The 17,172-nt window shown below is 35.8% G+C and overlaps 1 long non-coding RNA gene across 1 annotated transcript in view; it reads left to right on the forward strand.

Moving 5' to 3' along the window:
- The first annotated feature begins 15,147 nt into the window (after positions 1–15,147).
- LOC113042469 (uncharacterized) overlaps positions 15,148–17,172 on the forward strand; it is a 32,865-nt gene continuing 30,840 nt past the window's right edge. The window contains exons 1-2 of the long non-coding RNA XR_003275582.1: positions 15,148–15,431; positions 15,728–15,889. This is a non-coding gene — a long non-coding RNA (uncharacterized LOC113042469). The remainder of the gene's footprint in view (positions 15,432–15,727; positions 15,890–17,172) is intronic.

Genomic DNA, 17,172 nt, shown 5'->3' on the forward strand with positions numbered 1-17,172 from the left:
AGGTGAAGAAAAAAAAGAGGCATTTGTTCTGTCCTGAATACTAAACGCGTGTTATATAACCATCTTTCCAATTTCCGGAGCATGTGCTAATCTCAGGAGTTTTCTTTTTTAGTACTGAAAAACTGCTTTTCACTTTCCCTTGTCAAAAACAAGCTAGATCACCGAGTGGGTGTGGTTGGTCTTTGTGTTTTATTCTGTATTGGGTGAACTCTGTGGCACGGAGGCACTCAGCACTGCAATTACATCACAGAGGAGGGCAGCCGGCACAGCTCCCATTAATATTCATGCCAGAGCTGGAGGTAGAATGGACACCTTTGATTCGCCGGGATCTGAGCCTCGCGATGCATGACGGGCGGCTGCAGACACAGAGTGCATATAATGGCTTTCTGCATCAGGACGGGACCCGTGTTTATCCTCCGATCGGGAAGGATCAAAGAGCTACACACACACCGCTAGCAGGCAGAAAGTGATGCAAGTGATTGGGGATGTGGAGGGTTGTATGAAAGAGAGAGAGTGAGGGGTTTCACTGGCAGTTAATGAGAAAAGCAGATGCAAGATATGTTGCTTACTAGAGTATGTTTTTAATATGATGTGCTGCATGGTTTTATTTGCATGGCTGCTAATAAATAAAATAAAATAATTGGCTAGTTCACCAATGTGAATGAGTCTAGGCCTTTTTAACCCAGCTAACAAAAATATGTTCTGATGTCTTGCTAACATTATCATACTGTAGGAAAATGTTATTTATATATGTTGAATGAATGTCAATCAAAAAACGTTTAGTTTTTTTTTTTTTTACATTTATTTATTTTTTTTATGCAAACATTAAGACAACATTACATATTACAAATTATTTCCCAAACATTATGGAAATATTGGTTTTGAATGCTCTCTGAACATCTTGAATTAATTTTGAAAATTAATTTTGAAAGAACCTTTCCAGAATGTTAACTAAAGTTAATCTGAGAATATTTCTTGTTTGTTTGGAATTCACTCTCTCTGGTGGAATCATACTCAACATGAACATTGATTGGTTTTATTTTTTCTGATTATTCGAATTTACTTAAAGTCATAGTTCACACAAAAATAAAAAATAAAACCCATTCACACTCAGCCATTATACATTACCTTTTTTCTTTATATTAAAAAATGTCTATGCTCCAAGCTTGATAAAGGCAGTGATTGTTGGTTGAGATTTTGAAGCCCCAAAAAGTGCATCCATCCATCATGAAAGTACGTCACACAGATCTGGGGGGTTAATAAAGGCCTTCTGAAGTGAAGCAATGCATTTGTGTAAGTAAAATATCCATATTTAAAACTATCTCTTCTATCCACCTATATAATTATCTATTAATCTCTAGTTACCGCTGTCATATGCACATTCACCAGAGAGTGGCGTTCCAGCAGAAGACGATTAGATGTAGGACATAAGCGTAGTGTAAGCTCAGATGAAAATATGCTAGTCTCATGAGAACCAATTTTTGTTTACAGCAAATGAAAACCTGTATCCTCTTGGCTTATATCGAAATCTTCTGACATTTTTTTCTGACCATTTTTTACAATCGCTGTCATGTGAATATTTCCATGGCACTCAGAATTTGCATTTCAAATGAATATTGACAAATAAGTGCCAGTTTATTCCTCCCTCTGCAGTTATGGTGTAAGTGCTGGATCTTGACCAATAGATGTCCTCCTTGCTTTGAAGCCGGTTACCGAACACTGTGTTTCTGCTCTCGAATAAGCACTCATGGCCAGCTGTGATGCACCGTCTCGATCACTATCAAGGTGTATCCTTGATTTCAAGGCATCACTATTGTCTGATATAGTACTGCAACTAGTATATACTCCTTAATATAGAGCAGAAGAAATGTAAAGATAATAACCTGCAGTAAAGCACATTTCTAGAGGTCACCAAAAGCAAGTCAGACAACATTGTTAAAACTGAACGGAAGCAGTGTCATTTTATCCAGACATTGAAATCACAACATATTTTAGTGGTCAAATTGCACTGTGTGTGTGAGCAGATGAAGGGATGCTGCAGCACCACACAGTGTGTGTGTTTCATTAGTGATTTGTCTTGTCCTAATTACTGTAAAATGAACAAGACTCCATCTGGCTCCAATAACACTTAATAGCAAAAATTTAATCTAATCAAAATATGCAGCGTGAGAGGGGGACATGTTTTAACAGACTGCTCGTTTCATGTTTTCACACAAGACTTGATGTACTTCAAGACCACATCTGCTTTTTGGCTCATTAATAAGGGTAATTTTATAAGACGATCCAGCTTAGACAAAATAATAAAATTAAATAAAAAACTTTCAAAATAAAAAGACTGGAACAGTATATATATTACACATACATATGTGACATATGTATTAGATCAAGGTCATAGATTTCAATATGAATTAAAACATTTCTCATCAAATTCTGTCCTATGTTGCTCATGCTTATGTTTCTTTTTTATATCTCTTAAAAAGTTGATACTTCACTGAAGCATAACTGAGAGCTCCATTAATTCTCCTGAGCCATGAGAAACCTCTAAACAATAAAATTGTCCTCTGAGAATTAATTTTTCACTGAATGGGCACTAATGCCCAATATATATATCACCCAAAAGCCATTCAAAGGATTTTGGATTACCAATGTGGGAATACAGATATTAATATCCAAGGAGCTACTCTCATATTTACATTCACACACTCTCAGTCTGTTGTGGAAGCACTGTACGCTGAGTCCTGATTTATAACCACGCAAGAGAGTAAGAGGGTGAGTGTTTACAGAGGCCGTATCGATCCAGCGACAGGAAGATTCTGCACGGTTGTGGTTTCACAGCTTCCTGTGTGCTGGGGTGAGCTGCCCACTGGAACATAGATCACGCTCTGTGGACTGAGCCTCTGCCTAGTCCATTGATTCCAGCCCCTTATTCAATTCATGTTCAGTATTAAAACCACCCGTCTTAAATTACCAACACAGTCCATGCTCTTTATGAAGAGCGCTTGATTTGGAAGGCAAAACCTCAAGGGCCTTGCTTTAAATAAAAAGGACTACTGTCACATAAACATCGGAGAGCTTTGCTGGATGGATAAGAAGGCTACTTTAAGTGATGGTTTACCTCTGTGTGATATTTTAGAGGAGCAAATTTAATACGAATTGAGTTCATACACTATGTTGATTCAATACAAAATGTTATTTACTTCCCCTCATGTTGTTTGAAATCTGTATAACTTTATCTACACAAGAAAGAATTTTAGCAGAATGTCCAAGCTCTTCTCTTTAGTATAATGGAAACGAATGGGGACTAGAACTTGCAAGCTTGAAAAAAAACCACTATAAATGTAGTCAATCTGACTTGGATGTAAAAATCTAAGTATTTTGAAAGCACATGAAAGACTTCTGTGAAAAACTAGAAACCTGGCTTTACAGTCACTGTTCACTTTCATTGTTTGGAATGATGTGTGGATGACATGAGAGTGAGTTAATGATAACCATATTTTTATCTTGGGTGTTCCCATAAGACAAAAACCATCCTGTTTCATAACCAGTGATCATGGTTTACATGCTCAAATATTTAAAACACAAGAGAGGTTAGAAAAAATTGCTGAAAAATACAACCGGTAATTGCAGCTGTTATCACTTTATAGTCATTAACTATCAATCAAAAGAAATAAAATCATTGACCAAATCTCCCCCAAATACACACACACTTATGCCCTAGCAGCACATGAACACACAAAAACACACACACACTACCATTTACATGTTGTCAGCAGCCATCTGCTGTAAATGATGGGCAATTAACTCAGTGGATTTGTCTCTCCTCTCACTGTTTGTTTGACATGTATGGATGGACATTTTTTAGAGAATATATGCGGGTGAGATAACAAGCAAGATGGAATGACAGAAAAACAGAGAGACATGGGAGAGGAAATGATGAAGAGAGATAACAGGGTCAAAATGTCTGAGGCCACATTGAAAATCTTGCATTCAAATTTAAACTAGGATTTTAAGAAGTTGTAAACAAATAAATATTATGACATGAAATGAATAAGACACAGTCTGTTGCATGTGTGTGTGTGTGTGTGTGTGTGTGTGTGTTATTCCCAATTGTGGGCTTAATCTGTAAATGTGATCTTTCTTTTGGGGACATGCAACATCCACAAAAGCAAGTAAGAAGTAAAAAGTAAATAATTTCTACACTAAAACGCAAAAATTATTTATAATTAAGCAATACCACACACTCAACATTGCTGTTTGCTTCACCAATGGAAATGGTTCCAAACACAGCCAAAGTCGAATAAATATTTGTACATCTCCAAACACAAAATAAATTCAAGTCGGTTGAGTAAGTGATTCAAAGACTCACTTATAAAAATAGTAGCTGTATCCAAAAATCTGATTATGTTTACTTTGGATAAGAACCCTTATAAAAAAGTATGTTATGTAAAATGTAAATGTGTATAGCATGAATGTAAAGTGAGCATATAGATACTGTACATATGGTTCATGTATAATTGCATATGAAGATGCAGCCAGAGTGTTTTGGAATGAATCAGTCGTGTAAATGATTCAATGACTTTATCATAAAAACCTGTTTATTTAATTCCTTAAAGATTTAGCATTTGTGAATGAATCAATTGGTTAAAAGAAATAATGACACTTCATAAAGACATTTGTTTTGTCCTGAATGAATTAATTGAGTGAATGGTTAAATTGCTCACTTGTAAAGATGGTAACTTAAAAAATGTAAGCTGCAGATGGAGTTACTGAAACCCCCCACCACTAATGTTTTATATAAGGAACTTTATGTAGTCTATAGTACTGTATAACCCCATTTAAATCACTCATAAATTACTGTAACCACTCTCTGAACCATTTCTCCTCTCATTCACAGTGGGATACAATTAGCAAAGTTAGAGTAAGAAAGAGCAAGAAAGAGGTGGTGAGAACGACAGCCTAGATTCTATATTTCTCTAAGCATGCTGGAGGTGTTTCCTGCGAGTTTTATGCGGTAATTATACAGTGTAGATGTCTCACCCCTGGGCAAAGGTGAGAGGAACTCACAAGATTAACCATCTTCATAGAGCTGCCCTCTCTCATTCACCTCACACAGCCAGTTTGCTGTCTAATAACACTCTCTCCGACATGGATTGGAGAGAGGAGACCTGCCATGTAAAAGGAGGTCACCATCTACGGAAAGGCTGATGGAGGAAATTACCTACCCAGAGATGTTGAAGAATCATAGATGGCACATTAATCTTTTAGCAATGGGACACAGCTCCAAAAAGACCATGAATATGTGTAAACCCAAGGAAATTCAGCCAAGTAGTGCATGCACGTGCACACACATTGTAAAAATTACCGTGAATTTTACGGTAAAAAACAGTAAAAATGCTACAGTCAAAACCTGTTAATTGGTTAACAGTAAATTCCCTGCTATATACAGTGAAAAACTTTGATTTGCATTGCATTGCATGTAATTTTATGGTAATATACAATTTTTGGAAGTGAAAAAGAATGTATAATTTTTTTAATGAATAACCCAGAATTCCCTGCATTACATTACAAATCTTCTGAAATGTTTGTTAGTTTTTTACATTACATTTTTTCTTCAACCTAATGTTTTTAAATGAATGTTTATTGCATTATTTAAGTTTCATGATGGTGTTTAGTGTTTGTGTGAATGACACTGTACACCTTCTATATATGTTAATATTAAAAGCTGCTTGTGATAGGCTTTGGTTCATCATCTGACTTTCATCCCCACCTGCTTTTGGTGGTTATCAGTGTATTACGAAGGTGCAAGCTTAGTATATTTACATTATATCAGTTAATGAAAGCACAGCATTTAACTGTAAATTTTAGTTCAATCTGTAAAATCTAAAATGTTGCTGTCGTATTTATTTACGGATTATGAGCATTGAGAATAGCTGGGTGGCTGAAACGTCTGCTCTTGCTCTAAATAAATGATTGATTCTTTTTGTTAAAGACTTTGTCTAGTCTTTCAGAGTGCGAACCATCTACAGTCTCTTCTGTATTTATTTACGGTAAAATTCTGGCAACCACAGCTGCCAAATTTTTTGTTTTAAGGGTGCACACAGCCACACACACACACACACACACACACACACACACACAAATATATTGTATTCCATATTTTTCGTATTGCGTGTGTGTGTGTGTGTGTGTGTGTGTGGAATAGGTTGCGGGTTAGCAGGCAGCATGAATGTGTGCCACAGTCTCAGCTCCTGCTGTGAGGGCCACACAGAAAGAAACAAACACTGTAATACGACAGCCCAAAACAAACAAACAAACAGCATTTTTGTGGTAATGGCAGTGATTAAGAGATAAGGGAAGTAAGAGGGAGATAAAGGCCACCCCCAGCGCTGACCTTCAGAAATGGCACAGCTCTTTCAGTCAGCTGCCGTTCACACAGTCCCAGCATGCAGAGTCAGGATTAGAGGCAGGTGAGAGCTGCTCTCATTAGAAGAAAACAAACTGCAAACATCTCAATATATCTAGTCTCACAAATTGACTTTTAAATTACAAATAAATTCTGGTGCATAATTTAAATGTACAGTGTAATTATTTACAATTCAACTAATTCCACTATTAATGCCACTATTTTGTTCCTTTTCTTTTCCATTTCTTGTATCAATATTCTGTACATAACTCAATGTCAGAGGCATAAATCAGTTTGCCTTGTTGAAAAATATGTAAAATAATATAAAATGGTTTATGAACAGCAATTCATGTTGACTATAAACATGCTCATAATGAGATAACATTACAATAATTTACCATACTACAATTTGAAACATGATACCTATTTTTTCCCCAAATACGCAGTACATTAGTATTCCATAGTCATTTCAACACAGCCAATATCTTGAGTCAGATGTGATATACATCGCACAGAATTGCTCTCTAATCCTTGATTGTGAATTTTTGAAGCAGCCACTTCTCCAGTGATTATACTCCAATCAATATGCTTCCCATGCTAGCACTATTGATCCGCTCAGTCATGTGTGCTCACCACATCTGGAGGAAGCAGGCTGGATTGTTTCAGCATTGCAGCAGATATCAGAGATGCACCATGGATTCCACCTCCCTCTGCCAGTGGACAGATTACAGCAGGACTCTGAAACGCCCATATGTGTCAGAAACAGATTCCACCTGCCATCGATTTGTGATAGCAGTGCTAAACAAGTCATGTTGCAATCATGTGAGATGTGGTGACGGTATGTGTCGAAATTAATATGTAATGTCAGGAGTCTGGCGGTTTGATTGACAGCTGGAGATATGTGGATATGAATGCGAGAGGTGGGTTGCTCTTTCAGCCGAGAACAAAACGTGAAAAAAAAAAAAAAAAAAAACCCAGATCGATTCATTAGCCAAGAGTCAGAGTTCCTGAGAGACAGCAATCTCAAGTGAGTTCTATTGATTTTCTTTTTCAATTATGTAGTGAAAGGTAAATCACAGTCAGTGGCGTTTAAAAATGAGCAGAATAACCACAAACACTGAGAGTGAGTGAACCTAAAATTACACTAGCGACTAGCACACATATCACACTCTTTGCAGGCCTGTTATCGATTCAGAGATATGGCTACGCTTGTATGCGTTTGTGTGAATCATATGTGCGTTTAAATACAGGACCTTAGGATTCCTGTGTAGAAACTGGGGCTGTCAATTTAAAGTGTTAATTCACCCCAAAATTTTACATTTGCTTAAAAATGTACTTCTCCCTTAGGCAATCAAAGGTGAATCTGTTTCTTCATTGGAACAGATTTGGAGAGATTTAGCATTACAGCATTACATCACTTGATAACCAACAGATCCTCTGCAGTGAATGGGTGCCGTTAGACAAAGAGAGTCCAAACAGCTGATAAAAAAAAAAAAATCACAATAATCCACAAGTAACTCCAGTCCATCATTTAATATCTTGAAACAAATCCATCAAGACATTTTTTATATTTTCAACTGTTGCTTCTGGCTAAAAATATGATTGCTTTATATATAATATTGCTTTCTCCAGTGGAAAAGTCAACTCATTTGAATCAGGAGAGAAATATGCATAGATCAAGCACAGTTTACAAATGGAAACAGTCCAAAACAGATGGCAACATGGAATGGACTTTTTCCACTTGTGTCAGCTTTATAGATTATGGATTGATATTTTTGGTCTTTAATTTGAGTTTGTAGGGTTCACCAAGGATAAATCCATATTATATGCCTACAAAAATGCCCTAAATGACCAAACAATATCAATGTTCTCTTCTGGGTCACATTGTTCCTCAAAAGTATTTGGTAAGGTCTCACTAATGTGTTCATTTTATATGACTTATAACAAGGTAATAATGAAAATAGCCTGCCACAAATATCACTGAAACACTAGCATTGTTGTGGCAACATTAGAGTGAAAAGAATTGCTCTAAAATAAAGCACTTCATTATGAATTAAACTGCTTTTAATGCTTTTAATACCAGCATTTTAATGAGTTCATTTGTGTGTCAGAATGTGTGGGTGGATTCGGTAAACAGGTACAGAAAAATGAAAGGAAAATAGACTGAGTGTTTGTGAAATGCTAATAAGAATTAAATGAGGACTTCTAGTAATTTTGATAATGATAATAGGTAACACTCAGCCTTTCATTTTTTTCCCTTTGTGAGTCAAATAAACACACCATTAGAAGAATCACTGATTGTTGTCAATCTGAATACGAAATTATGTGTATTTGGACAATGGGATAATTTTTGGGGTCAGAATTTGGAGGTTTGCTGGATGCATGTCTTTCTGGTACCAGGTGATGGAGCTGTTTTCTCTAACCTGGCTAGACTAGGTTTTCCCACACACTGCTTTAGTAAAGAAACAAACACTAATTACACCACAATGTGCATATTTATAAATATAATATATATAATTTATATTATATTAAATGTAGTATAGGGTAGAATATATATATATATATATATATATATATATATATATTATTTTTTTTTGCAGTAAACATGATTGTTTATATAGCTATACCATAGAGAAGAGAGATATAATTATAGTAAAATTATATCTGTAAATTTTATATATAATGCATATAATAATACTACAATTATAATACATTTAGTAATACACATTGTATTAATAATATTTTTTTAAGAACTTTTTTTTCTCAGATTAACTCACTTCCAGAGAAAAGTTTGTTCTTAAACTCTAGTAAACCATTCACACACACTAACCTGAAGATGAAAATGAACAAAAAAAGTAGAAAAATTAACACATGCAACCAACGTGCATTTGCTTCTAAACAATTTGAGAACACTACTGATATTCAAAAATCATCAATATGTATCCACCTTGAAAAAAAAAAACATTTTACCTCATCCCATTTGTGTGTGAGATGAACTGTCTTGTGGTTCAGACTGCTGCTCTCACCCTCATTTTTTCCCCAAAGACAGAGCCTAGCCTTCCACGTGATCACACCATGCTCAGTTAATTCCTGCAATCGACACTGTAGCCTTCATGTTGGATGGATTCCCGTAGAGGCCTTGGCCCCAACGAGCCACTGGAGCCTTGTGCCGAATACAGTGACAGCACAGCGCGTGCCTCTTTTCCAAGGTCATGGGGACGACTGTGCAGAACAGATGACATATGACCACCATTTCCCTGACTCAAGATAGAAATGGATAAAAAGAGGTGAACAAATAAATAAGAGAAGAGAAAGTGAGAGAGGAAAATGCTTTGCAAACATGTAACCTGAAAGGAAAGAGCACTACTGGGGAAGCCCAGAAATAGACTGGCTAATGTTTCAGTGCAGTAGCCTGACCCCTGCATTGCAAGTGAAATTCATGAAAGCAGCAGGAGAAGAATATCAGTTTCTCTGCTTCTGTCTCACATCAATACTCTCATGTCTGGGGAAGAGGAAGGAGGAGGCAGGGTTTCTAAAATGCACCTAGATGGGATTTCCTGTGATTTCCATTACAGGATGATATTTAGTAAACATTTATGAGGATGATATCTGAAATGTGCCTCTAAATCATATGTGAGGAACAAATGGTGTTTCAGATGCGGGCGGGAATACCGTATTTGTATGTGCATCTGTGGATTTCAGCACCTGCTGTTGGACAGCTCCCTCCCCCTTACTAGGGTTATTATAGGCATCTCACTCATTCTCTCTCTCTCTCTCTCTATCTTACACACACACACACACACACACACACACACACTCAAATAGAGTAAAACTCTAGCAGCATAAGAGATGCAAATTTGTTAATATACTGCAAATGGTGCATGTGTGTGTGTGTGTGTGTGTGTGTTCGCTTGTTGCTTTGATGGATAACGGTGCGTTTTTCTCCTAGGTTCGGACATCTGTCCACACAGCTGCTGTAGCTGTTCTACTGTACTCCATTATCAAAGTTTAATAGTGTTTGTCAAATCTCTCTTGGTCTCATTTTCAAAGCCAGCACACTGAAAGGCACTGCAATCAACCTTTAAATGACAATAAAACGCAGATTTTACAGATTAACAGAGTGTTATGCCTTGTTACACGGCTCTCTGAAATACCTGATTCTAACTGGTCAATCGCAGCATTCAGCAGGATAATTTTTTGCGGTCATTCAAGCTGTATTCACCTCATTTTTTATGTTTGATCGGATGTGTCCATATGTAACTTGTAAGTGCGAGGCCTCTGGTGTCATTCGCTTCCAGCTATTTTCAACTGTACAAAACAGCTCCTCATGCTGCTTGATATTGCAAACTGGTATTTCTTATCATATAATTCCATTTTTTTGTCGTAATTACAAACACACTGGTTTGTAATGGAAATAGTTTCACTGTTTATTGCATCATTTAGGCTACTCTATTCTTCTAGTTATTTACCTAGAGGGGCTGCAAAATAAGGTGTATATATCAATGCACTCATCCTGGTAACTGAAAGCAGGACTACTTTTATGACTCGCTCTCTGTCCTTTCACACAAACGCAGTTGGGTCAAGTGTCATCTTGGGTCTTTTTTATTGGATTGTAGTGAAAATGATCTAAAAATTATTTTGTTGCAATATTGCTGCATACAATCTTCGTCTTGTAGAACAATATTTTTTTTCTTATTTATTATTATTATTATTTTTTTAGCTGGAAAGCCTTAAGATAATATAAAAACAAAAATCTAAATTAACACTTAAATTAATAAATACTTAAAATGAATGTATTTATCTATTTACTTTAAAATAAGCAGGAAAATGACTTACATGTTACAGAGGCCAACATGAAAAAAGCTTTGTAGTAATAAAATTGACGAAATCTTCAAAAGCTGATGGAACTCCTTGATATATGATTAGAACTACGCCTGAATAAGAAACAGGCCTTCGCCACTCCTTTTATAAGTGCATGATCCTGAATGGATGCTATCTAATCCATTTAGAGCTATCTGAGTGTCTCCCTGAAATTAAGTGATCACATACTACTGCAGAAGAGATATATGTAGGAATAAAAGATGGTTATCCTAGTTTATGACTGGCAAATAGAAACTCTCACAAACCATGTCATTATTTCCAGCAAAGTCAAACAAAAGTCATCCACAGCTAATGAGAACACAATTCCTACACATGCAGAAAACATATATGATTATTTATGTTTAAACTAAAATCAAGCCTTTTTAAACATGAGATAATATTTTCTATAAAAAGCATAGCAAAAAGTACATCTTCCCAAGCTGAACATTTTATTGGCACCAAACAGCTCTTCTAGTGTCCTTGTTTATAAAAGAAATGCAAAAATGTCCTTTGTGGACATGATAATTTCAAAGATAGACAAGACACATAAAATCTAAAGTAATGGCATGGGTACATTTATGAAAAGATGTGTCCATGTTAATGAAAGACATCAGCTTTGTTCATTCAGCAGAATAAACTGATATTCAGATGCTGCTCATATACATTCAAACGCTCTCTTCACCCTGAAACTGTGAAATGCTCTTAAAGGACACACTTTAAAGTCTGCTGAAATTCCACTCTAATCTAGCCTTTTTTAAACACCATTGTAACATTCTCTTGTACATCAAAACATAATAATTAAAATCTGCCAGAAGGTAAAACTTAATGAATCAAAAAATAAAGGACAAGTAGGTTTCCATAGAAACATGTATAATTATGATAATGAGGCCGCCATGAATGTTGAATTCATCTGAATTAGGTAAATATGCAGACAAAGACAGATACAGAAGAACAATCCTCTTTGACGTTTTTTCTGTGTACAGAAGCTTTACCTGTTTATGGAATCTATCTGATAGACACAAGCTCCTCTGCTTTCAGACATTGTAAGGACAAAGGACCCTAGAATTATCATAGCCTACTTTAATTTTTCTCTCATGAATATTCATGCAACCATGTCATTATGCTGCCATAAATCTTTTTTTTTTTTCAGCATAAGTCTACAGTTCTGACCTCTCCAAATCACGAGCGCTCCCAATCATGAGTAATACATTATTCAGGATCTACACTGATTGTCTAAACAACATCATCTAAGCAAAAAAAGCCATTTAATGAAAAAGTTTTTTGTACCAACATGATGAACGAGTACATAGCACAACTGGTAGACTTTGTTTTTTAATTCAAGCATGACGAATGATGAAAAAATAGTTAAATTAGGCTATTTAAACCAGGCGGGAATGAAAATACGTTTTTGTTGCCCTTGCATAAAATGCCAATCTGTATTTTGTTGAAACGTACTATTCATAAAACTGATAAATTGGAATGGTATGGAGCTATATTTTGTAAAATGTATATTTTGTTGATTCACAACCATTTTTGTAAACAGTTGCACACTGTATTTCAGAAAAATCATCCAGGTTCTGCAAATTATTTGTATTTCCAGCATCTTTTGCATAATTCACCTTTTTGCATGGAGTGAAAACTTTAGAAACAGGATTAAGATGTGTAAAATTTCCTTATATTGTTTAAATATCATATTTATTTCATTTAGTACTGCCCTTTAGAAGCTATAGAATATACTCACATGTTTTCCTGAAGACAAAAAACAAAAAAAAAATTATGCACATGAATCATGTACAGTACGTAACACATTAGGAATGGAAGGAAGTGTACGTAAACTTTTTTCTGCCATAACTAGTATTTCAGGAGAAGGTGCACTGCAAAATGTCCAGGTAAAATTTTTTCTGTGGTTATTTCTGGCACTTATCAAAGGTTATTTTAAGCCATTACTCTGAAGTACTGATCAATACTCTATTCACATAAAATCTGAAAAGACCTCCTCAAAAGGACCAATTTCACCAGCCGATGGGGAAAACTAAATGGTTTGGCGACTATTGGAAAATTGACTTGGACAATTGACAGCCACCAAGCAATTTTAAAATCAGGAGGGCTTGAAAAACAAGACAATCCATTAACATTAATGGCAACAGATTTAAATACAAATACAAGGATATAATGAAATTGCAAATCATCATATTATGTTGTTATGAGAACCAGCACTTCCTATTGTGCAAAGCGTTGTTAGCAGGCTAATATTCCACTCCAGCTTCTTTAAGGAGTATGTAGATATCTGTGCTTAATTGAAAGCTATTATCATAATGCACCACACCTTGTGTTATTCATATTCAAATAGCCTCATTTAAACAAAGTAGGATGCACACCCCCCTGAGTGATTGCAAAATGAGGCAGGAACGGGGATCACTGCTTTAAATTACAGTTGTGATGACACAGGGGTCCATCTCACTTATAAGTTCCCATTGTTTGATTTGCAAATGAATGTGTCGAGTATTTAAGATTTTAATTTAGATGAAGTTATTGGTTGTTTCGGTCCTAACAAACGGGCACTGCATTTGTGGAGTTTTCCAGGGAACATTTGACAAATTAGAGGTGAATGATAAAACTATCGTGGAAAAATAAATACAAAAATTAAAACAAGTCATGGTTCCAGGTTGTGGGATACGTTATCCTCAATTCGCAGAAGTAATCAAATTGGTAGTTGTGTCATCTACTGATGGCACCACAGGTGGCTTTTTTGACCAGGTTCCACTTGCTTTTCAAATTATGTGAATTAAACAAGAAGATCTACTTCTAAGAACAGGCTCATGGATCTCCAGTGATCCATTGATCTCCATTGATATTGTTATGTATACGTTATCTGGAGAAAATTAGTCCAGTCTCAAGTTACATATGATATTTTGGTCCGTAAATGAAAATCTATTGCTTGATATTGATTCATTGATTAATTGGTTTCATTCATTCATATTTTAAACTGTAAAAAACACATATTGAATGGTTGATCGATTTATTGATTAACTTATTGACTGACTGATTGATTGATTGATTGAATAGCATATCTCTCCTCAACAAGCCTCACAATTTGACATAATTCATGTTGCAAGAAAAAAATAGTAAGGCATCATAAATAATTCACAATTTGTCTTAATGTCGTATTTGATTTTATATTATTCAAATATTCAATAAGTATATTCCACCCAAAACTCCTAAACAAATTTCATTTATATTAACCACACATAAGGAGGGAATTTATATTTTAATATGAAGATACTGAATTATTATATTTATAATTATAACGTTTTGTATCATACAGGTGCAGCAAAAACTTGACATACCATAAATATGTACCTTTGATATGAAACCTGATGTAAAAATGGAAATGTGAACATTACAAAATTATTTTTTTTTTTTATCCAGTAAAATATTATAAAACTTCCCATAATTCGACATCTGCTTGGGAGAGCTATTCAGATTTTTTTTCTCATCCATTTAGCAAACTGTTTCCCCCATTTTTTTAATCATAAATGAAGACAATTTAGTGGGTTTTTTGCTTAAAACAAGAATTTTAACAAACAATTTGCCAATGCAATGTAAGAAAAAATAACTGCATTTAGGATACATTATCCACAAACAAATCTTAATCTTTAACCATTTTGCTTTTCAAGTAAATGCATCTTGGTATTTTTCTGAAAAATATACATTAATTTTTCTATGTCTTATAAATGGGTCAGGCTAAGTATAAATAAAATAAATATTATCTACTGTAAATACTGTACCTAAACACACTATAATACATCATAAAATAAGACTAACACTAATGCATGCACTGTAGCAACCATACTGAGCTCCTGGTAGGGCACATGCGTTAAAGATTGATAGCAACAACAGCTGAATATGTAGAAGAAGCTGTTTTGTGCCCTGCAATTGTACAAAGGCAGTACGAAGGATCTTGTCTTTGCTTGGAAGAGAGCGAGCAGCAAGGCACAGAGAACTTCAAACAGTAAACGTGAGAACATCAAATGTCAAGGGATTATGGCTCTGCAGAACCAAGAGCCTAACAGAGAGAGAGGGATGAAGAGAGGGAGTAACACGACGAGCAGAACAACAGAGGAAATATCAGCCTCCACATGATGCCAGACCATCCATTGAAATTCAGGTGCTTCTTTCTACTGCTTCTTGAGATTCTCTCAAATCTAAAACAAAAGTGATCCGTTTAATATATATTTAAATGAACAAGGTCCGAGTCTGTTAAAACCAATGACCACTTGAATTTCTGCAAGGTTTATTAAAGGTATACAAGCTATATACACTGTATATGAGAAGACTTGGGCAAGTTTTCACAGTGGTCTCTCTTGAATGTACATTGTTTGCATCTGCTTTGACCTGGATTAAAGTTACCTGTGGTTATTTTAATCAAACTGCTGTTACACATCTCTCTTCCGCCTTCTCCAGATGTAAATCCAGGATGGGGCAAGGCTAAATTTATCCACCTGATCTCTGACTGGCCCACTACTACCTTGCCTGAGGACATGTACTGCTCTGCCCATAGATATTATCACAACTTCACTCCGCAAACACAGATGAAGAGCACATGCACTCCTTTACTAAAAAACGGTATGTGTATCAAACATCCTCTCAGGTAAAGGGGCTAGCTAACATGTAAGAAATCGTTGAGAGTGTTCGTTTTTTTCTGCTGTAGACTGAACCTGTATGCACATGTTGAAGTCAGAAAAATGATTTGGAATTGAAAGACAGGATGTTTGTCTCTAGAGCGTGTGAAGATGGAGGGATCCTCACTGCGATCAGTATGATGAACTGTGTTTACTGCGGAATGATGCTGTATTTGCAGACATTAGCTCTGATTTAAAATCTAGAGAGCTATCTCACTACCTATATAGACAGCCGTCTTCTTTTAACATCAATAAGTGACCAATTTAAAATGCTTTAGATCGGAAGAAAGCTACTCCACACATATAGGAGATTTGACTGAACTGATTTCAATAGTTTGATGTTAGCATGTTGCTAAGCTAACAGTGATGGCCTACTCTATAAAACTCAAACTAGCATAACAAAAACAAATATAAATCAGATTAAATCAAATGTATTAATGGCTTTCAGGATTAAATGAAATTTATTTTATACAATTAACCCATATAGGGTCTTTTTCACATTCCTGCTTTCAAAGGTGAATGCAAACTATAGCAGTGCAAACTTTCCATGGGAGACCATAGCAAATATTTTTTAGTGAAAGTGAAGTGACATTCAGCCAAGTATGGTGACCCATACTCAGAATTTGTGCTCTGCATTTAACCCATCCGAAACGCACACACACAGAGCAGTGAACACACACACACACACACACACACACTGTGAACACACACTCGGAGCAGTGGGCAGCCATTTATGCTGCGGCGCCCGGGGAGCAGTTGGGCGTTCGATGCCTTGCTCAAGGGCACCTAAGTCGTGGTATTGAAGGTGGAGAGAGAACTGTACATGCACTACCCCCACCCACAATTCCATCCGGCCCGAGACTAGAACTCACAACCTTTTGATTGGGAGTCCAACCCTCTAACCATTAGGCCACGACTTCCCCTTTAATTCCCCTTTTCTCCCACAGCACAAAAGTAGTATAGTGTTAATTGTACACAAAATTGTTTGAAAATTAAAATATAAAAATGGGGCTAGATTTATGGTTACAGTACATTACCAGTCCTCCGAAAATTAGACATGGTTTTATTCTAGAAAAAGTGTAGTAGTACAGATTATTTGTGTATTGATTACTATTTGTATAACCACAGTTTTACTACAAATGCCATGGTTAAAGTATGGATACTGTAGCAAAACCATGGTTAAGTTGTGGTTACCATATTTTAACTATAGTAACCACCATGGTTTTT

This window comes from Carassius auratus, chromosome 24 (assembly GCF_003368295.1).
Source record: "Carassius auratus strain Wakin chromosome 24, ASM336829v1, whole genome shotgun sequence".
NCBI classification, from domain to species: Eukaryota; Metazoa; Chordata; class Actinopteri; order Cypriniformes; family Cyprinidae; genus Carassius; species Carassius auratus.